Source organism: Cibotium barometz, chromosome 27 (assembly GCF_041138505.1).
Source record: "Cibotium barometz isolate CiBa-2024 chromosome 27, ASM4113850v1, whole genome shotgun sequence".
NCBI lineage: Eukaryota > Viridiplantae > Streptophyta > Polypodiopsida > Cyatheales > Cibotiaceae > Cibotium > Cibotium barometz.
The window spans coordinates 21,112,654-21,136,885 of NC_141072.1; positions in this window are offsets into that span (position 1 = coordinate 21,112,654).

The window sequence follows — 24,232 nt, forward strand, 5'->3', positions numbered from 1 at the left end:
TTTCTGGATGACATTGCCAAGACACTCGGGTTTCGTGAGGATGAGGCACTATCTATTATTGCCGTGAATGCTGGGGGTCAAGACAAAAGGAAAGTGAAAATCTCTTTTGAAGATGACAACCTCACAAAAGCGCTTGCATCATACGATATTGGTAGTAATTCCTTGAAAGATGTAGTGGCCAAAGCGCTCGTTGAAATAAAGCAAGATGTGCAATTCTATGAGAGCATAGCTGCCTTTGAACCACACATGCCCTTGATTGCTGGCGATGCTCAAGACCAAGGAAGCATAAACTTGACAAATGAGCAACTAGTTGCAAGTGATGATGCAACTGAGGTATGTCTTAACTTCTTAGTTGTAAAACAAATTATTTTTAGTTATATCATTTCACGCTTCCTAACTTCTATATTGACATGTTGATAGACTTCTTATGAAGTGGACAAGTTTGCTATGCGCGTAGGAGGAACGCGGCCAAAGTCAGAGGGTCGAGATGCATCTCTTTGGCACTACATACTTGCCCTCAGAGCCGACATAGTGCGGGTTTTTCATTTAGACTATTCAGAGATCGCCTATGCCGAGCTCCTAAAATGTAAAGCACTTAGTGCAGTCTTGTCGGAGAACCCCTTAGCCTCAAACATAAATAAATGTATTTTGGTAGCTAGGGAAGCTGCCTTGTATTGCTTTACGAGCAAGCATCCCGGCTCAGTTTTAAGCCATTGTGCCCTTTCTCAGGCTCAAGGAATCAATGAGCCGAGTGATATATTCCAAAGCTTAGGCCAAAAACCAGCCTCTAGAACTCTCTCTCCTAAGCTCTTCCAAGAGCTTATTAAAAAGATGTAATGCAAACTTCTCTTCCAAGTTTAATAAAAAAAAATTGTTGTGCATTGTAAGTTGTGATTTTTCCTGGCGTACTTGTGATATACCATTTCAAGCCTCACAATTTCAAGCTTTTGTTCATGTGTTAATAGAAAAAATTGTTTAGGATTCATTTTAAATGTGATCGTGATTAAAAAAAGTATTCGAGATTGGGTTAGAGCGGTATGAAAAAAATGTTGTATTTATAGATGTATACACACTCACATATATGTATATATATGTACATATATGTATATATATATATATATACATATATATATGTGTGTGTGTGTGTGTGTGTACCTATATATATATATAAGATTTTGGGACTATTAAAAGATATATATATATATATATATATATATATAAAAGGTATATAGGATATATATATATATATATAAAAGATATATAGGATATATATAAGGATTTTGGGAACATTACAAAAGATTGTAGAGGGAGAATTACAAAGTGGGTTAGCCTATTGAGGTAGAAGGCTACGCTCTAAACGTAGGCGTAGGGCTAGGGCCATATCTACAGGCTTCAAAGTGACTCTCTTGGCATGTACCATAGCCAGCACTGAGTCTTCAAAAATAGAAACTACAATATCTTCAGCAGCTTCTTGAAGAGCTTCAAGAGCTGTGCTCTGTATGCGGTCAACCCTATCAATAAATTTTTCCATTGTTTCTCTCACCAGTCGAGAGAATGGTGCCTTGGGGATGAGAAGATCTGTGCTTTTCTGATATTTCCTAATCTCTCGTAGCGCGACTATCCCTGGCCTCCATTTTATCTTCTTCTTTGTAACCAGTGGGGAGCGGTGGTGGTCTTTGATTCTCCCACGGTGGTCGTTCAGACCTGAACTTCTTTTTCTTTTGTGCACGCTCTTCCTCTTCTAGCTGGTCTCGAAACTTGCCCTCCATTCTTTTGCCACACGTCTTGACTGGACATCTGGATGTTGTGGCTGCTTGTGGCTGTGCTTGGCTTGCCCTCCTTGCGTCCTCTTTGGGCTGTTGTCTCTTTTGCATTTCTTTCTCCCAAGCCGCCCTCACAAGAGCAAACTCTTTGTTCAATGGTATCTTTCATGATGCCATAGGACAAGAGCTCGACCTCCCTGTTTTGTAAGATAACCTCTAGCTGTTCTAGGGTGTCGGCCTCAATAACAATCTCGGGTGGTTTCCCAGACCTTCCTCGGCTTCTTTTCGACGCCGCTCTTCTTCCGCTTCTCTACTAGGCTCTGCTTCTTTAGCTTCCTTCCTACACTGCGCTTCTTCGGCCTCCTTCCTGCGCTCTTCTTCTCTCATCTCCTTTGCCTCTTGCTCTATTTTACTGTAGGTAGATTTGTCCTTTTTGCTGTAGCAGCAGGTAGTGGGCCGAGTTGGTCGAAAAACCGCTCGTCTTGCTCCTGTTCTTCTGGCATGGCCTTGTACATGTGCGAGCGATAGTGGGAGGGCAAGAGAGAGTAGAGCACAAAGAAGAAATTGAAATGTGGTGGTTATAAATGAAAAATGACTTAAATATATCTATAAATATATTTTTTTAAAACTTTTAGAAATTTTAAAAACACAAAAAGATTATAATCAGAGAGTTTAAGCCCATGAGGAACCACACCGACGCTTGCTTGCTACCCACCCCACTGCCATAGTCTCTCCCTAGCATTTGATCTGTTGTATCCTTCAGTTCTTCTTGCATTAACAGTTTTCATTATTTGACACCTAAGAGACAAATTACCACGAGATTTCTGCCTTTTTTTGCCAACCAGAACGCGATAGAACCAGTTGAACATTTCATGGAACGCATTACTCTTGACTTTGCCACCACCATGGCGAGTGCCCTTAAAATACACGGCCTTTGCTTGGTAATGTGATTTCTCCATGCCTTGATTGCTCCAAAGTGCTAAAGAGCCATATCTATCGAGAAAGTATGGCCCATGTGCATACAATATATGCTGCATAGAAAATTACAAAAAGTCAACAAACAGTATGAAGAACATACTACAAGGACACAAGAAATATAACATTACCATGTAGTGAGTAATGTGTGTTTCTCCCCATGCCTCGACCATTTCTTCTGTAAATCTACAAGTGGCTTGTTTAAGTGCCTCAATACCATGGTCATCCAGGTGAGGTCGCTCTAGAAGATCGACCATTTTATCACACACCTCCCATACACGTGCATGTTTTAGGCCAAGCCTGGCATCATTTCCTCGATATGTTGTAACATCACATATCTTCTTCCAAATTTCAAAGTTAGTGTGGCTATGAGAACCCAAGTGGTTTGATAGCAAGTGTCTTGCCTTTGATCCACCCATGCAAATTTTATTAGGGTTGTCTTGTGTAGGGTTTGATTTTCTGTCCTTTGTCAAGACCATTGCTCCAGCATGGAATCCAATAGAGGAAAGTACACCCTCTAGTGCACGTATTGACTCTTCTCGTCAATCTTTGGGCTCCATGTTCCAGACATAGTTTATGTGGAGCATCAATAGCTTATCCAAAATCCTGAGTCTTGCATGTAATGTGTACCATGCACTTGACATAGTGGAATGTCCAAGATTGGGTTCCAAGCATTGTCCTCCTGCTCACGACTAGGTGGCTTGCTCTGGTCACAACTTAATATGCCATTATGCCATACCTTTGATCCTTTCCTCTGTTCAGTATAAAAAACGATTGCTTTTTTGTACCCACCTGTTTTTGACTTTTGCCTTTGCTAGGTTGTTTCCCTTTTACTCTTGAGTCTTTTGCTGTCTTGGAATGACAACAGTAAACATATGAGAATATAGTATTCGCACCTGTTTTACAACCCAACATACACTTTAAGGTTTTTAGATCGCCACCCAAGTGCCATTCAACGTTAAAGCAGCCTATCCCGGGAACATCAAGCTTTTGACCATTGACCTGAAAAGAGACAACATGTTGAATGCCAGATCGTTCAAAATACCACCTCAAGGTATCATGGTTCTCTTTTGGGAGGACCCATGCTGCTTGCCACCAGATGTTCTTCTCTGATTGAATGCCGTAGTAGTCTTGCTTATGCCCTTGATTATTGCTGTCTTGAGTTGCATCCAACTCTTGGGTCTCTAAAGGCTTTCCTCTAAGTGCTCAGCTCATCAAGGTTAAACTAACAAGCTCCAGTCTTTGACCTTTAACCACTTGACATTCATCTAGCTTCAAGACAAACACGGCATTTCCACCTGTCTCTTCAAGTGTGAGGCCATAGTACTGAATCATTGCTTTTTGTAGCACTTCCATGTCAATGTAGACATTGTTATATGCATTATATTCAAAGGGTTTGTTTGTTGGCATTGGCATAATATCCTCCACCCACTTGTACCCATTAAACATGGATGCAATATCACCATTAGCACACTTCTTTGCCATCTGTAAGCTATAAAGTGTTGGAAGCTAGGATTGCGTAACTCCCTTTACTCGCAACCCTAAAGTGATTGACCTGTACATTGCTCTGTAACCTTTCTGGCTAATACCTACTGAGTCACATATATCAAGCATCTCTTTGGGTGTGACAATTTCTTTGATTTCCTTCAAGAAATGTTGACGAAGGGTCTCCCGCAGCTTATCATTACTAGAACCTGTTATCATTTCCATGATATCCTTCTCCTGAAGGACATGGTGAAGAAGGGAGACATTAACATTGTCCTCAGCGTTGTTACATCCTAGTATAGCTGTTGCACATGCCCTACAATCGCAAGAGTCACCCATGAGAGATGCTTTATTCATTAATTGCTTCTCAAAGTTGCTATAATTCCTACAAAATTTTTTACCTGGTTGTTTTTTTACGCCTCTTGCATGCGCCTGCAGTCTTAGAAAGTAACCCAACAGCTTTACGTTTTCTTTGCCTTGCGTGATATCCAATGGGAAGGTGAGTGAAATGGCGAACACGACGCCGAAGATTACGAGTGGAGTGTTGAAGACGAACATAATTATCGGTAAATTGATTTATTGTGCGCACACGATCTGCTAAATTATTCTTCTGCACCTCAAGCTCCTCTGAGAGCTCTTTAATCCTCTGCATCAAAGTATTGATCTGCTTAGTCAATGTCGCTTGAAGCTAGTCGAAGGCAAATTGTGTTTGCCTCTTGCCAGCTGTCTCATCTAGCCACAACGTGTGTAATCTCCTACAATAGCCAAGAATCCCATTGAAACCATCACCAACAGACTTAAAAAAACTTGTAATTCTTTTGAATGGTGGAGGGGCACCAGATATTGGATCTGGTGGATAAAGATTTCCATCAATCCAAAGATCAATGGCCTTTGCTCCTTGCATTCAAAGCTGATCGTATGAAATATTGGATGCAACATGCCTACTACGTAGGGTTCGTATTCTGTCTCCAAATCAACCTGAAGGCGGATCTTAGAAGGCTTATTGGTGATGTCTTGTAGTGCCATCTACAAGAAAGTAGGCTTGTAAGCTTGGGTTGAATAAGAGTGGAAGGAGCAGGATATGGTATCAAAAAATAATGGGAAGAATGGAGATGAGGGTTGCTTCTCTAGAGCTGCATTGTGGATAGAGAAAGAAGCCACAAAGGGAGCCAAAGAAACATAGAGAGGGTTGGCAATGGTGAGAAGGAAATGCAAAGGAGACAATGCATCATGGGAAGCTTCTTTAGTGCAAGCTATGGCTGCTAAGAAATATAGAGAGGATATACATCATGAAAAGGTTCTTCTGTGCAAGTCATGGCTACTACTGTGGGTTTGGAGAGAGGACCAAGTATTGTAGAGAGAATGCTCCTGGTAAGCTTCTTCCTTGCAAGCCATGGCTACTACTGTGGGTTTGGAGAGAGAAGGCTCATTTAGGAGTACAGATCTGCTAGCTATGGAGAGAGGACCAAGTATTGTAGAGAGAATGTTCATGGTAAGCTTCTTCCTCGCAAGCCATGGCTACTACTGTGGGTTTGGAGAGAGAAGGCTCATTTAGGAGTACAGATCTACTAGCTATGGCTTTTGGAGTAGAGAAAGATGCTTTTTTCCATGGAGGAGTGCAGGGCATTTTAGAGAGAGAAAGAGATCTGGTGCACACACAAAAAAGGGGGGGGAAGAAAGTGACAAATTTTTGGAATGTTTGGAGTTCAAAAAGGTAGAGAAGGCTATGATAACTGACTGACAGCCCATTACAAAGCTTTAAAGTCACCTAGGTGGCCAGATCTAAGAATATCTCCTTTTTTTCATTTTTCTTTGTTTTTGTGAAAAATCAAATATATGCTTTTAGGACTAGGCCTCTAGGCTTGGTCAAAGATGGATTCGCATTTTAAGCATTTCACTAAACATCCAAATTAAAGGGCCCAAGAAGACTCCATTGAGTTCCTAATGCACTAGGTAATCTCTATCCCACTTGTCTCTCCCACCTCTTCATATATTCATGGTTTTTAAATGGTATGTTTGGAATTACGGCTTTTGATTGGTATTCTCTTGTAAGATTCCTCCCCAACCTTCGAGGTATACTGGAGTAAGAATCTTCCTTTCTGATCTTATAATTATTCCCTCTCTAAAATAAAAGAAAGTTTCTGTTTAAAAAAGGAAAACCCTTTCCCTAGAATACTTCTCAGGAGTCCCACCTGTTTTAAAGATTTAGAACAATGAGTTCAGAAGTGAGAATCGGTGTTTTGGATACCAAGGTTTTGGTTTTCATTCGAGTACGGCCCAAAAGAAGTTCTTTATCTCTTGGGAAGTATAAGAAGTTATCCCCCATATATTGTGACCCTTATATCTGAATTCAATGAAAGTAGGTGACTTAGCCTACAAGCTTCTTTTATCTCCTCATCTCAAAATTCTTAATACCTTCTATAGAAAAATGTGTCAAACACAAATCATGGAAAGACGGTAAAACTTCAGTGGCAAGTTACCGTTGGCTTCTAGGTTACGCTAGCTCCTTCCTTTATATAAGTCGTAACTTTTACTTGTCGCTCACAGTAATCTTACTCCCATTGATTTCCCTACTTCTTAATCTCCTTCATGGCTTGGCAACAGGAATTAGTTTTATCCATGATGATTTCTCACCTTCAAGACGCAAGAGAGTCTGTGAAGAAAGACTTTATAGAACAGTATGAGCGCTCACTTTTTCCTCACCTAGGAACTTCTGTAGCTCAGACCAAATGGCGGACCTATCAAAACATAACTAGGGTAACACCCTGGGGTCACCAGCACTTTCGTAACAATGTTCGCTTGGCCATGGTTATTGAAGCTTTGGGTTTGGGTCCCCGATACTACTGCGTCATGAGGTCAAGGCATCTTGGGTTTTCTGAGCGGGTCTTCTTACTGGCGTGTTTTCTTCCTCATGAGAAGATATGCCTTTACCCCATTTTTGGCTTGCCTCTCAAAGGTCCTTTTGTTAGATCACCTCATACCACTGAGATAGGTGCGGCAATAACCAGCAGAATCATTCCCATAGATGAGTTACCCTATACTTGTGCAGCTTGTGAGTGCTGCTTTTGTGGCCATATGATGGACGGGCTTATGGAAGTGTAAAGAGTTCTTCTATCTTTACTGTATAAGTTCCGAGAATGAATAAAGTTTAAATCTTGTTCTTATCTTGCTTTCTTTAAGACTTTTCTTGGTGGTTCATCTTGATTAAAATTTTTCTCTAAGTCTCATATTCGTGCATATTGCGAAATTATCCCAGTTTGCGAGATGAGGACATCTCGCATTTTTTAAGTGGGGTAGAATGTAAGATTCCTCCCCCAACCCCTTTTTGATGTCTAGTATCTTCCCCTGTAATCAATCCCTCTTCAGAAATATAAAGACCTTGTTTCTAACTGTTTTAGCCTAGAGAGAGAAAATTATTCTAGAGAGAGAATATTCAGATTATGAATATTTTTGGATAGAAAAATAACTCATCTTATTAAAATAAGTTCCCCTGAAACAAAAATTCAAAAAGAATTTTCCAATGTGCAATTGGAATTAATTGGAAATAGGTATAAAGAACCTTAGTCTAAGGGTCTAGATTTTCAGAAATTTTTTTGGATTATGGTCCAATTAAGGTTCCTATGGGCCAATAGCATCAATCCATGTGTAGGGAGGAGATAAATCCAAATTGTAAAAGAAGATACCCCAAAATGAGTAAATGCTCACATAAGATGAAGAGTTGAAAATGTACAAGGTTTATTAGTAAAAAAACTATGAGCAATATTAAAAATATGAGATATTTTGGGTATCCAAAAATGAGTAAATGCTCACATAAGATGAAGAGTTGAAAATGTACAAGGTTTATTAGTAAAAAACTATGAGCAATAAAATTTTGACACATATGTAAGGAAGGAGAGTTCTTTAAAGAAGGTGCATATTTCACATAAGATGAAGAGTTGAAAATGTACAAGGTTTATTAGTAAAAAACTATGAGCAATAAAATTTTGACACATATGTAAGGAAGGGGAGTTCTTTAAAGAAGGTGCATATTTCACATAAGATGAAGAGTTGAAAATGTACAAGGTTTATTAGTAAAAAAACTATGAGCAATAAAATTTTGACACATATGTAAGGAAGGGGAGTTCTTTAAAGGAGGTGCATATTTCACATGCTTGAATGAGTTTTAAACTCAAAAATAATGTGATATTTTTATCTCTCATATATCTTGAACCAAACCAAATCAAAATGGAACCAAATCGAATCAAAAAGTAACCAAACTAGGTCTAAATCTAGTCCAAATTCAACCAAACTGACTTGGAAAATTCTAGAATCAGTTTGTTTGGTTAGGAGCTCAATTTTTCCTATAAATAGAAGCCTTCCCTTGTTGAAAAGGAGATAGTGTCTTATGCATTGTTACTCTACTCTACCTAAGCCAAGAACTGTGAATTCTTTAATAATTCACTAGTTTTTGATACTTCTCTCTTTCTTCAATCCCCATTGGTGGCTCCATCAACATACTAAACCAATTGATTGGTTGAGGGCCTCTACCGTGATCAAAGAATCAAGCAAATTATAAGATAAGTATAGTGAATTTTGATCTTTTCTATAATTTCTAATGATTCTCTCTTCTCAACCCCTCTCAAGCTTGAGAAGCTTAATTGATATGGTTTTTGAAATGCTATTGAAGTTAATTAATTAATGATAGTAAAGAATTACATAAAATTCTATTTATATTTAATTCTAATGGTCTTTCTCTCTCTCACTTAAGAAATGGTCATACTCATGACCCTTTTCAATCCAAATGAAGCTTTTCATAAGGCTTTTCCTTAATCCAAGATTAAGCTATGCTTGAGGCCAAATTAATGGCTTTTTTCTATGCTTTTAGTTTATGTATATCGATGATTCAATCCATTATGGATTGATGATCCAATTAGAGACCATTCTAATTATTTCCTTAACGATAAGCCTTATCCCTTAGAAAAAATTGAGATTTATCAGTCATAGTAGCGGAGCTATGGCAAAATTTTTATAGAAATTACGCATAAAATAATTTCATTCAAAGCATAAAAAGAGGACTTCCTACCATATTCTAGGAACTATCATCCTAGATTAATTAAAAGAATTTTATTATGCATGGAGATGTGGATGTTTGCATGTAGATGTAGATGTATGGATGTGTGTGAATGTGGAGGTGGATGTATGCATGGAGATGTGGATATATGCATGTAGAAGTAGATGTATAGATAAGGATGTAAATGGAGATGTGGATGGATGCATGTAGATGTAGATGTATAGATGTAGATGTGAATGGAGATGTGAATGTATGCATGTAGATGTAGATGTATAGATGTAGATGTGGATGTGGAGGTGGATGGATGCATGTAGATGTAGATGTATAGACGGATGTATGCATGTAGATGTAGATGTATAGAAGTACATGTGGATGTGGAGGTGGATGTATGCATGTAGATGTAGATGTGGATGTAGATGTGGAGGTGGATGTATGCATGTAGATGTAGATGTATAGATGTGGATGTGAATGTGGAGGTGGATGTATGCATGGAGATGTGGATGTATGCATGTAGAAATAGATGTATAGATGAGGATGTAAATGGAGATGTGGATGGATGCATGTAGATGTAGATGTATAGATGTAGATGTGAATGGAGATGTGGATGTATGCATGTAGATGTAGATGTGGATGTGGAGGTGGATGGATGCATGTAGATGTAGATGTATAGATGTAGATGTGAATGGAGATGTGGATGTATGCAGGTAGATGTAGATGTATAGATGTAGATATGGATGTGGAGGTGGATGTATGCATGTAGATGTAGATGTGGAGGTGGATGTGGAGGTGGATGTAGATGTAGAGGTGGATGTATGCATGTAGATGTAGATGTATAGATGTGGATGTGAATGTGGAGGTGGATGTATGCATGTAGATGTAGATGTATGGAGGTGAATGTGAATGTGGATGTGGATGTATGCATAGAGATGTGGATGTATGCATGTAGATGTGAATGTACGCATATAGATGTGGATGTATGGATGTGAATGTGCATGTAGATGCGGATGTATGGATGTGGATGCATGAATGTGCATGTAGATGTGGATGTGAAAATAGATGTATGGATGTAGATATGGATGTATGGATGTGAATATATGATATGTGATGTGAAGGAATCTGAAGTGATGAGATGGAAAATGATGTGATGGGATGAGTATACATATAAATGGAATATGGAATAAGTAATGTAGATTGATGAGGGATAATGTGAAAAAATGAAAGTTAAAATAGAAATTGTATTGTGAACTGTTTGTAAATGCTGTTTGTAAATGACTGTTTTATGTCAAGAATGCTGGGGGAGCATTTTGACCATCTTGTGATTAAGGTCGTGGAGACCTAACTTATAAAGTTACAACTGCTGAGACGGAGAGTCAATGAAGGACGTCTCGCGTAGCAAGGTCGGCCGAGGTCTTGACCAGCCTCGGTGCGATTAAAATGGTGAGCTTCCGGTACGGTGAATGAGGGGCCAAGGAAGCGGCCTATGAGTGAAGCGCTAGGTCACCTGCGAAGGATCCTAGAGGGTGCTGACCATACGGTGCTCGTGCTCTGGGTCGCCTAGGATACCCACGCGTGCGTCGAGGAAGATATTGGAACAAGAGTAGGAGTTGTTTTCTGAAATCGGGCATGGATCTGGTTGATTGACGTTGCTGGTCTTCAATGGATGAGTCCATGGCTCTTTATATGCGTCGAGGAAGATATTGGAACAAGAGTAGGAGTTGTTTTCTGAAATTGGGCATGGATCTGGTTGATTGACATTGCTGGTCTTCAATGGATGAGTCCATGGCTCTTTATATGGATCTGTTGGTTGATCTTGCTGATCTTCAACGAGAGTCCATCTTGATAAGAGATTATATTGCCGAGTATTATGGGCTAGGGATTAGGAAACGGCCCCTGTGTGGACAGGTGCTAAGCGTCCTAGTTACCAATGATGCCATAGATACTCTGATGAAGGAATGATGGAAAATTTAAGAGTCAACCGGATAAATTGGAAGATTGTGATCAGTGATACTATGGTTTTATTAAAGGATTGTTTTAAACTGGTTGAATCTGTGAAAAGGCAATTTCATATTGGGTGTGTGAGTGGTGTGACTAGTTTTATTTTTGCATGAACATCCGGCTAGGGGGCCTTGGAACTCTTTTCCTTGGTACTTAGGACAAAACCTAACCAAATTCTTAATTGGATCCCATCACTACAGTGGTTGGGCGGTTGGCTAACCCATGGGACTGGTGGATGGGGTTAGGCTGGACTGATGGATCCGTAAATCGAGACTCAAACTTTTGTTTTTACGATAGATAAAATAAATCTCAGACAATAACTGTTCGATGGATAGGAATTAACGGCTGTGCCTCTTGAATGGGGAAAAAAGCGTTGATCCCAATGATCCAAATGCAAGTTTCTCCCTTGATCTGACCAAGTATCTTATAGATGTAATTGGATCAGCTCGATCAGAAATGATCTTGACTATGTTAGAGTAAAAAGTTATCCTGGTGGAATCGCCCGTGCTTTTCGGTAAAGGAATTTTTCCGGGCTCGGTTTTGGAACAACCGACGGATTAGTCTCTTATCCGGATATCCGTGGGTGAGGCCCCGAATGTGGGACCCCTGTCCTGCGCGAGAAGTGCTACTTCCGCTGCTAGTATCCCGAATCTGTTGCTCGGCGGGAACAGGGATCTTACAGTTGGTATCAGAGCATTTGGTTAATAAAGATTAACTGAGAAGACAAATATATCAAAAATTTATCAAGAAACACAAAAAGGTTATAATTGTGTGAGATAATTCATACAATTTGATATTCAAACTGAAATTCGTAATTTGGTAATTGGGTCTTCAGATGGAAGTGCCGCAATTATATAGAATCCCTGACTTGCTTGAGGCCTAGACATGATAGTATTTACCTTATAATTCCAAGGGCCGTGACTACCCTTATATACCGAGAGTATACTGCAGCTCTTTACTGACAGTATATACGAGTAGATCTAAGACTTGAAATTATAAGCGTTAATGCTATCCAGATGATGATTTCGAATGTGATTGATATGATTTTTAATTCTGTTTGAGAATTGATGAATTGATTTGGATTCTGATTGAAAATGCTGATTGAAAAATGTTGATTTTTAAAAATTAGTTGTAATATAATGAAACCACAATGAGGGAGAATGGGACGAGTCCCTGTGATGATATTCATAACTAGAATGATGATAACGAATTCAGCAAATCACTATGAGATTAGTGGGTTGTGCTGTCAGATTGCTACTGTTAATACTTGACCGGTAGATCAAGTTAAGGGATGTCAAATTGAGAACTTGCTTGACTGAAATTTCCATGGAGGAATGTTCCGAAGGAAACTTTTCGGTCTAATGGACCATTATCATGTTAAAGATATGAATGATATGATCTGAATGAATTGTTATTTAATGATGAGTTCTATATAAGGGATATTTATCCCAGTGTTCTGTTGGGTTGACCAGAATATAAGGAACCCCAGAATAAAATTGGATCTTAAGAAAAAGAGCTATCCTCTACCTTGCGAGATGAGAACATCTCGCACTTTTTAAGTGGGATAGAATGTAAGATTCCTCCCCAACCTTCGAGGTATACTGGAGTAAGAATCTTCCTTTCTGATCTTATAATTATTCCCTCTCTAAAATAAAAGAAAGTTTCTGTTTAAAAAAGGAAAACCCTTTCCCTAGAATACTTCTCAGGAGTCCCACCTGTTTTAAAGATTTAGAACAATGAGTTCAGAAGTGAGAATCGGTGTTTTGGATACCAAGGTTTTGGTTTTCATTCGAGTACGGCCCAAAAGAAGTTCTTTATCTCTTGGGAAGTATAAGAAGTTATCCCCCATATATTGTGACCCTTATATCTGAATTCAATGAAAGTAGGTGACTTAGCCTACAAGCTTCTTTTATCTCCTCATCTCAAAATTCTTAATACCTTCTATAGAAAAATGTGTCAAACACAAATCATGGAAAGACGGTAAAACTTCAGTGGCAAGTTACCGTTGGCTTCTAGGTTACGCTAGCTCCTTCCTTTATATAAGTCGTAACTTTTACTTGTCGCTCACAGTAATCTTACTCCCATTGATTTCCCTACTTCTTAATCTCCTTCATGGCTTGGCAACAGGAATTAGTTTTATCCATGATGATTTCTCACCTTCAAGACGCAAGAGAGTCTGTGAAGAAAGACTTTATAGAACAGTATGAGCGCTCACTTTTTCCTCACCTAGGAACTTCTGTAGCTCAGACCAAATGGCGGACCTATCAAAACATAACTAGGGTAACACCCTGGGGTCACCAGCACTTTCGTAACAATGTTCGCTTGGCCATGGTTATTGAAGCTTTGGGTTTGGGTCCCCGATACTACTGCGTCATGAGGTCAAGGCATCTTGGGTTTTCTGAGCGGGTCTTCTTACTGGCGTGTTTTCTTCCTCATGAGAAGATATGCCTTTACCCCATTTTTGGCTTGCCTCTCAAAGGTCCTTTTGTTAGATCACCTCATACCACTGAGATAGGTGCGGCAATAACCAGCAGAATCATTCCCATAGATGAGTTACCCTATACTTGTGCAGCTTGTGAGTGCTGCTTTTGTGGCCATATGATGGACGGGCTTATGGAAGTGTAAAGAGTTCTTCTATCTTTACTGTATAAGTTCCGAGAATGAATAAAGTTTAAATCTTGTTCTTATCTTGCTTTCTTTAAGACTTTTCTTGGTGGTTCATCTTGATTAAAATTTTTCTCTAAGTCTCATATTCGTGCATATTGCGAAATTATCCCAGTTTGCGAGATGAGGACATCTCGCATTTTTTAAGTGGGGTAGAATGTAAGATTCCTCCCCCAACCCCTTTTTGATGTCTAGTATCTTCCCCTGTAATCAATCCCTCTTCAGAAATATAAAGACCTTGTTTCTAACTGTTTTAGCCTAGAGAGAGAAAATTATTCTAGAGAGAGAATATTCAGATTATGAATATTTTTGGATAGAAAAATAACTCATCTTATTAAAATAAGTTCCCCTGAAACAAAAATTCAAAAAGAATTTTCCAATGTGCAATTGGAATTAATTGGAAATAGGTATAAAGAACCTTAGTCTAAGGGTCTAGATTTTCAGAAATTTTTTTGGATTATGGTCCAATTAAGGTTCCTATGGGCCAATAGCATCAATCCATGTGTAGGGAGGAGATAAATCCAAATTGTAAAAGAAGATATCCCAAAATGAGTAAATGCTCACATATGATGAAGAGTTGAAAATGTACAAGGTTTATTAGTAAAAAAACTATGAGCAATATTAAAAATATGAGATATTTTGGGTATCCAAAAATGAGTAAATGCTCACATAAGATGAAGAGTTGAAAATGTACAAGGTTTATTAGTAAAAAACTATGAGCAATAAAATTTTGACACATATGTAAGGAAGGAGAGTTCTTTAAAGAAGGTGCATATTTCACATAAGATGAAGAGTTGAAAATGTACAAGGTTTATTAGTAAAAAACTATGAGCAATAAAATTTTGACACATATGTAAGGAAGGGGAGTTCTTTAAAGAAGGTGCATATTTCACATAAGATGAAGAGTTGAAAATGTACAAGGTTTATTAGTAAAAAAACTATGAGCAATAAAATTTTGACACATATGTAAGGAAGGGGAGTTCTTTAAAGGAGGTGCATATTTCACATGCTTGAATGAGTTTTAAACTCAAAAATAATGTGATATTTTTATCTCTCATATATCTTGAACCAAACCAAATCAAAATGGAACCAAATCGAATCAAAAAGTAACCAAACTAGGTCCAAATCTAGTCCAAATTCAACCAAACTGACTTGGAAAATTCTAGAATCAGTTTGTTTGGTTAGGAGCTCAATTTTTCCTATAAATAGAAGCCTTCCCTTGTTGAAAAGGAGATAGTGTCTTATGCATTGTTACTCTACTCTACCTAAGCCAAGAACTGTGAATTCTTTAATAATTCACTAGTTTTTGATACTTCTCTCTTTCTTCAATCCCCATTGGTGGCTCCATCAACATACTAAACCAATTGATTGGTTGGGGGCCTCTACCGTGATCAAAGAATCAAGCAAATTATAAGTTAAGTATAGTGAATTTTGATCTTTTCTATAATTTCTAATGATTCTCTCTTCTCAACCCCTCTCAAGCTTGAGAAGCTTAATTGATATGGTTTTTGAAATGCTATTGAAGTTAATTAATTAATGATAGTAAAGAATTACATAAAATTCTATTTATATTTAATTCTAATGGTCTTTCTCTCTCTCACTTAAGAAATGGTCATACTCATGACCCTTTTCAATCCAAATGAAGCTTTTCATAAGGCTTTTCCTTAATCCAAGATTAAGCTATGCTTGAGGCCAAATTAATGGCTTTTTTCTATGCTTTTAGTTTATGTATATCGATGATTCAATCCATTATGGATTGATGATCCAATTAGAGACCATTCTAATTAATTCCTTAATGATAAGCCTTATCCCTTAGAAAAAATTGAGATTTATCAGTCATAGTAGCAGAGCTATGGCAAAAGTTTTATAGAAATTACGCATAAAATACTTTCATTCAAAGCATAAAAAGAGGACTTCCTACCATATTCTAGGAACTATCATCCTAGATTAATTAAAAGAATTTTATTATGCATGGAGATGTGGATGTTTGCATGTAGATGTAGATGTATGGATGTGAGTGTGAATGTGGAGGTGGATGTATGCATGGAGATGTGGATGTATGCATGTAGAAGTAGATGTATAGATGAGGATGTAAATGGAGATGTGGATGGATGCATGTAGATGTAGATGTATAGATGTAGATGTGAATGGAGATGTGGATGTATGCATATAGATGTAGATGTATAGATGTAGATGTGGATGTGGAGGTGGATGGATGCATGTAGATGTAGATGTATAGATGTAGATGTGAATGGAGATGTGGATGTATGCATGTAGATGTAGATGTATAGAAGTAGATGTGGATGTGGAGGTGGATGTATGCATGTAGATGTAGATGTGGATGTAGATGTGGAGGTGGATGTATGCATGTAGATGTAGATATATAGATGTGGATGTGGATGTGAATGTGGAGGTGAATGTATGCATGGAGATGTAGATGTATGCATGTAGAAATAGATGTATAGATGAGGATGTGAATGGAGATGTGGATGGATGCATGTAGATGTAGATGTATAGATGTAGATGTGAATGGAGATGTGGATGTATGCATGTAGATGTAGATGTGGATGTGGAGGTGGATGGATGCATGTAGATGTAGATGTATAGATGTAGATGTGAATGGAGATGTGGATGTATGCAGGTAGATGTAGATGTATAGATGTAGATGTGGATGTGGAGGTGGATGTATGCATGTAGATGTAGATGTGGATGTAGATGTGGAGGTGGATGTATGCATGTAGATGTAGATGTATAGATGTGGATGTGAATGTGGAGGTGGATGTATGCATGTAGATGTAGATGTATGGAGGTGAATGTGAATGTGGATGTGGATGTATGTATGTAGATGTGAATGTACGCATATAGATGTGGATGTATGGATGTGAATGTGCATGTAGATGCGGATGTATGGATGTGGATGCATGAATGTGCATGTAGATGTGGATGTGAAAATAGATGTATGGATGTAGATATGGATGTATGGATGTGAATATATGATATGTGATGTGAAGGAATCTGAAGTGATGAGATGGAAAATGATGTGATGGGATGAGTATACATATAAATGGAATATGGAATAAGTAATGTAGATTGATGAGGGATAATGTGGAAAAATGAAAGTTAAAATAGAAATTGTATTGTAAACTGTTTGTAAATGCTGTTTGTAAATGACTATTTTATGTCAAGAATGCTGGGGGAGCATTTTGACCATCTTGTGATTAAGGTCGTGGAGACCTAACTGATAAAGTTGCAACTGCTGCTGACGGAGAGTCAATGAAGGACGTCTCGCGTAGCAAGGTCGGCCGAGGTCTTGACCAGCCTCGGTGCGATTAAAATGGTGAGCTTCTGGTACGGTGGATGAGGGGCCAAGGAAGCGGCCTATGAGTGAAGCGCTAGGTCACCTGCGAAGGGTGCTGACCATACGGTGCTCGGGCTCTGGGTCGCCTAGGATACCCACGCGTGCGTCGAGGAAGATATTGAAACAAGAGTAGGAGTTGTTTTCTGAAATCGGGCATGGATCTAGTTGATTGACCTTGCTGGTCTTCAATGGATGAGTCCATGGCTCTTTATATGGATCTGTTGGTTGATCTTGCTGATCTTCAACGAGAGTCCATCTTGATAAGAGATTATATTGCCGAGTATTATGGGCTAGGGATTAGGAAACGGCCCCTGTGTGGACAGGTGGTGAGCGTCCTAGTTGCCAATGATGCCATAGATACTCTGATGAAGGAATGATGGGAAATTTAAGAATCAACCGGATAAATTGGAAGATTGTGATCAGTGATACTATGGTTTTATTAAAGGATTGTTTTAAAATGGTTGAATCTGTGAAAAGGCAATTTCATATTGGGTGTGTGAGTGGTGTGACTAGTTTTATTTTTGCATGAACATCCGGCTAGGGGGCCTTGGAACTCTTTTCCTTGGTACCCGGGACAAAACCTAACCAAATTCTTAATTGGATCCCATCACTACAGTGGGGTTGGCCGGTTGGCTAACCCATGGGACTGAATGGGGTTAGGCTGGACTGATGGATCCATAAATCGAGACTCAAACTTTTGTTTTTACGATAGATAAAATAAATCTCGGACAGTAACTGTTCTATGGACAGGAATCAACGGCTGTGCCTCTTGAATGGGGAAAAAAGCGTTGATCCCAATGATCCAAGTGCAAGTTTCTCCCTTGATCTGACCAAGTATCTTATAGATGTAATTGGATCAGCTCGATCAGAAATGATCTTGACTACGTTAGAGTAAAAAGTTATCCTGGTGGAATCGCCCGTGCTTTCTGGTAAAGGAAGTTTTTCCGAGTTCGGTTTTGGAACAACCGACGGATTAGTCTCTTATCCGGATATCCGTGGGTGAGGCCCCGAATGTGGGACCCCTGTCCCGTGCGAGAAGTGCTACTTCCGCTGCTAGTATCCCGAATCTGTTGCTCGGTGGGAACAGGGATCTTACATCTCTTCACTCTCTCTTTCTCTCTCTCTGATGATGCATAAGCTTCTTGTGTTTAAAATTTTTGAATGGTATTCTCTTCTCTATCTCTCTCTCTCTCTTTCTTTCTTATGCATAAGCCTCTTATGCATAAGAGGCTTATGCATAAGAGGCCTCTTATGCATAAGAGGCTTATGCATAAGAGGCCTCTTATGCATAAGCCTCTTATGCATAAGAGGCTTATACTTAAACCTCCTTGTGTATCCATGCTATTCACACTTTTAGGGTTTTGTATTACTAATTCTTTTCTCAACTTTTTGTTTTGTTTTGTAGGTCTTATAATCCTCTCTTTCAACTTCACCAAAAAGAGGTAAATGCTTTTCTCTCTTTCCTCTCTTTTCGATTTTATATGTATGCATTAGGCTCTTAGGGCTTTTGTATGTATGCATTACTAATCCTTTCCTCACCCTTTTGTTGGTTCTGTAGGTCTTCTAATCTTCTCTTTCCACATCACCAAAAAGAGGTAAGTGCTTTCCTATCTTTCCTCTCTTTCCTATCTTTTTATCCTCTCTTTCCTCTATTTTTATCTACCAAAAAGAGGGGTTTTGTTTTGTAAGTCCTCTATACATAGAGCTCTAATCATATAGCTTAATCTATGAATAGAGCTCTAATCATAGAGCTTAATCTATGCATTAAGCTCTATTTGTAGAGCTTAATGCATAGATTAAGCTCTATGTATGCATTCATAATGCATAGATTAAGCTCTATGCATATAGAGCTCTATGCATGCATTAAGCTCTATGCATAGAGCTTAATCTTTTCGATTTTGTATGTATGCATTAGGTTCTTAAGGCTTTTGTATGTATGCATTACTAATCCTTTCCTCACCCTTTTATTGGTTTTGTAGGTCTTCTAATCTTCTCTTTCAACATCACCAAAAAGAGGTAAGTGCTTTCCTATCTTTCCTCTCTTTCCTATCTTTGTATCCTCTCTTTTCTCTATTTTTATCTACCAAAAAGAGGGGTTTTGTTTTGTAGGTCCTCTATGCATAGAGCTTAATCTATGAATAGAGCTCTAATCATAGAGCTTAATCTATGCATTAGGCTCTATTCGTAGAACTTAATGCATAGATTAAGCTATATGCATGCATTAAGCTCTATGCATGCATGCGTAATGCATAGTGCAGGGGTACGGGTTAGTTAAGGCTAACGTGGCTTGCATAGTACTTTATATGAATGAGCTTCATGCATAGCTTTATGCATAAGGCCTCATGCATAGCTTTATGCATAGGCTTTATACATAAGGCCTCATGCATGCTTTATGCATAAGCCTTACGCATAATGCTTTATGCATAAGGCCTCATGCATAAAGCATTATACTTAAAGCTTTATGCATAAGGCCTCATGCATGCTTTATGCATAAGCTTTAGCATAGCTTGCATAAGGCTTGCATAGCGGCATAGTTTGCATAAGGCTTGCATAGCGGCATAGCTTGCATAAGCTTTTGTATGTATACATTGCTAATCCTTTCCTCACCCTTTTGTTGGTTTTGTAGGTCCTCTAATCCTCTCTTTCAACATCACGAAAAAGAGATAAGTGCTTTTCTATCTTTTCTCTCTTTCCTCTATTATTATTGTACCCTTGGATGCTGGGGATTTGTTTTGTAGGTTTGTTTTTGTACCTTAAATCAAAGAGCTACAGGTGCAAAAAATGCAGCTGCATGTACAAAAAATGCAGCTGTACATCTGCAAAGGCAGCTCTTTGGAAATTTTTTTAAATTCCAGAGCGTGTCTAGACGCGTCTATAGATGTATCTATACGTACATCTATAGGCGCATCTATAGGCACATCTATAGGTGCGTCTATAAGCGCATCTATAATGATATAGATACGTTATAGATGCACCTATAGACACACCTATAGACACACATATAGATGCACGTATAGACGCATGTCGATAGACGTGCTTTTAGACGCGCTTATAAATCCGCCCGTAACATTTTAAACCACGTTGTCAAAAACACGTTTATAAACACGCCTACAGTCACTTTTCCTTATAGTGAGATGATAAAGAAAATCATGCATAGCCTAGAATCACCCAACCTAAAGTTTGATGTTTAGAAACAATAGTACTATAATGTAAATATCCTTTATACAAAAAATAATCACAAGTGATCACAAAAGATTCTTTGAAGAGAGTCTCATAGTCTCATATGTGTGGTATATTAAACTTGATTTTTTTTAAATTGCATCAAGAAACCAGTCCAAGAGGACTTAAGTCCCCTACCATGATGTAATGTGCATAATAGTTTCCAAGATGGTGCTAACCTTGGGGGGCACTTAGAAGGTGTATCACGCGTAGGTAGCTTGAGGAGAGCCCTAGGGAGACTTTATGTTCGAGAAAAGAACATGGGCCTCACTAACATATGTCACTTCCTTAGGCAATTTCTTGCATACCTCCATTCTATATTACAATCAAGAAAAAAACCTCATCCGAAAACTATATATATATATATATATATAGAGAGAGAGAGAGAGAGAGAGAGAGACTCGTGCTTCTTGATCCATGCATGTAACAAAACCATATGTGCACATGCACACGTAGGTAGCTTGTGGAGAGCCCTAGGGAGACTTTATGTTCGAGAAAAGAACATGGGCCTCACTAACATATGTCACTTCCTTAGACAATTTCTTGCATACCTCCATTCTATATTACAATCAAGAAAAAAACCTCATCCAAAAACTATATATATATATATATATATATATATATATATATATAGAGAGAGAGAGAGAGAGAGAGAGAGAGACTCATGCTTCTTGATCCATGCATGTAACAAAACCATATGTGCACATGCACGCGTGTACACACACATATATAACTTGTATGAACAAAATAATAAACAATGCCATTATAGATATTTGGTAAATTGTAAAAGATGAGAGAAAAAGAGATAAAAAAAGGGCAAGGAAAGGAAGGCGATGTATGTGTATGTGTATGTGTATGTGAGAGAGAGATAGAGAGAGGGATAAGAGATAATGAAGAAAAACCAAAAAAAAAATACAGATGAGAAAAACTTGGAAGAAGCATGAAGGAAAAAAGGAAAAAGAAAAAATGGCTGCCCTCGATTAGAAGTCATGGAGGGAGAGCCAACAAGGGCACTACACAAATGGACATGGCCATGAAATTGGCTTAGGTGGTCATTCTCTATGAGGTCTATGTGCCCATATTTGAGGTGTCCATGGTTTTGAACTGGGCTGGCCACGTGTTGCAATCCGACGAGTCCATGATTTGAGACCAAATGCACACGCCTACGTGCCCACCCATAGTTGGAGCTCCTTTCGAGCCTTGCTTTCATGGCCATGCGGCTGGGTGATGGGAGGAGATTTCATGGGGGAGGAGCCGTGGGCTGGCGACCATGGGGAGCGGCCGGACTCGTATGCGTTCTAAAAGGGCTCGTGGTCAAGCCTGAGGTGGCCGTGTAGGCTAGGTGGTGGCCAAGGTGGCAGTCATGGGGTGGTGATTGGGTGGAGGGAGGTGGCCACCAGCGTGCATGGCTAGAGTAAGTGGCTGCCGTGGGGTGGTGATTGGCTGCACGCTTCCCCGCTGTAGGCAGGGGAGTGCTTCCTAGTGGCCCTCTCTCTCCGGCGGAGTGACGTCTGTTCCTTGGAGCCTTGGAAGGTTGTTTTTGTAGCTCATCATGGCGGCTTCAATCTATCACACTAATGCCCCTCCATCTCATGAGTTCTAAGGTACTTCATGCTTGGTTTTGAACATTCTTGGTCTCTTGGCAGCTCTTCTTGTCTAATTGATTGGATCATTGTGCAAGATACTAATGCTTTAGTGGCCTTTGCCTTTGCATTGTCCTTCAAAGCCTTATTCATCAACAAAGGTTAAGCGCGTAGTGGTGTGAATACTATTGTTGTGATGGGTGACCTCCTAGGAAGTGGCCCCTAATTTCCAGCAATTATGGTTGCCTCATTGGGGATGTTCCCATGGGATGTTTGATTTGATTGGATATCTTATACTAAAAGAAAAGAGTACATCTTGTACCCATGTCAGAATACAAGAAAAAAGTTATGGAAGAAATGCATGCAATGTCTCTTTCAATGCCCATTTAATGGGCCAAAATTGGGATAAAGTTAAGTTCACTATCCCAGTACATAAACATTGCTTAAAATGTACGTGGGAATTGTGGGATTCATTCTCAAATGGTGATTGCATCTTCCTCCTTGTTGACGGTGTTGATTTACATCCTCTAGAATTCCTACATCTTCCTCCGTGTTAATGAGTCTTCATTTACACAATCTAGAATTACCGCCGCTAGGTTTTCCCTTAGATGGAGATACATTCTTTATTATTTCCTTAGTAGGCGGACTTGGCATTGCAATTTGTTTTTTAAGCTTTGCTAGCCATAACCATCACTTTTGCTAGGGTTCCTTGAAAGCTTATGCTATTTGCTTGGCAATTTTCTTTATAGTGGAATCCTAGTTGGATGTGAAGTGTAGGACCTACTAAATACTTCCATAAACAAGAGGAGTGTTGGATGTGGTTGAGATAATGCATTTTTAGTTGGAAAGAACTAAGGTGGCTAAGATACCATATTAAAAACCATGGCATGATTTAAGTGCGTGTAAAAGTGAAAGTGTAAGCAATCATCCAAGGAGGTTGAACATTTCTATTCTCAATAATAAGAGGTATACAAAGGAAAAGATAAAGTCATGAAATAGAGGTTAAATAGATAAGCTTAACCTCAAATCATGACTCAACTTGACTTGGTCTTTTAATATTAATCCAATGTCAAATGAAAGAGTGCATAAGATTTAAGATATCCTCCACTCCACAATCTTGAAGCTTCCCATAAATCAAACTTTGAATAAAAAACTCTTCTCTCATACCATTAAAACTTCTACACATTAAACACACACTAACATCTACTCCTAGCTATAGATAGTATGTTGTTGAGAATGGCACAAGCAAATGGAAGGCAGTGCTCATGCAAAATGTTCTTGAAGTAAGAACCTTGAGAGTTCCTAGAACTAAATATGTTCATATCTCAATGATAATGACTAAGTATTATGGAACTAAGTATTATGGAACTAGTGATCCAATTTAATACTTGGAAAAGTTCAATCAAGTTTGTGAAGATTTAGGCCATGTTGATGAGATTGGTGCCTTTGTCTTATGAACTTCATGACTAATCATACCTTTTCTAATACGAAAGTGATTGAATTGGATAATCTCATAGCCACAAACTCACAAAGCCAACCACTAAAAGCTTTTGAAATCAGGGATTTCATATTTACATAAAATTTAATGTTAATATCAATCATGAATAACATGTTAATGCGTTCACCATGATCACTAATTTATAAATAGCTGGTCATTACCTAGGGGTTGACCTGCAAACGCCCATCCAGGTTACGAAGAAGCCCGCCGTCGGCGGCGGGCTATTGACCTTTCATTAACCTTTCCTAATGGTCCCACCGCGTTATTAAAAATCCTGGTGGGCCTGTTGGGGATGAACAAAAGCCCAACGGTCTATAATGTTTTATATAAACTAGGACCCTGGGGCTCGATGGGGTGCAAAGACCATAGGACAGCATAGTAGAGCACAATAGAGCATGCTTGAGCATTCTAAGAGGAGAGCAACAATAGACTTATAGCATTCATGTGAGGCTTGTAGTGTGTGTGCATGTATGCATGTGTGTGACTATTGTAGGATTTGGCATGTTGTCATGTATCCAACAAGCTCGTGCCATTTCCCTACTTTGATCGGGGTTTTGACTAGATAGTAAGTTAATATAAACTATAGTAATTTTGGGAACACTCTCGTGTATTCAGCAAGTGTATGTCACTCATGGGATTTGC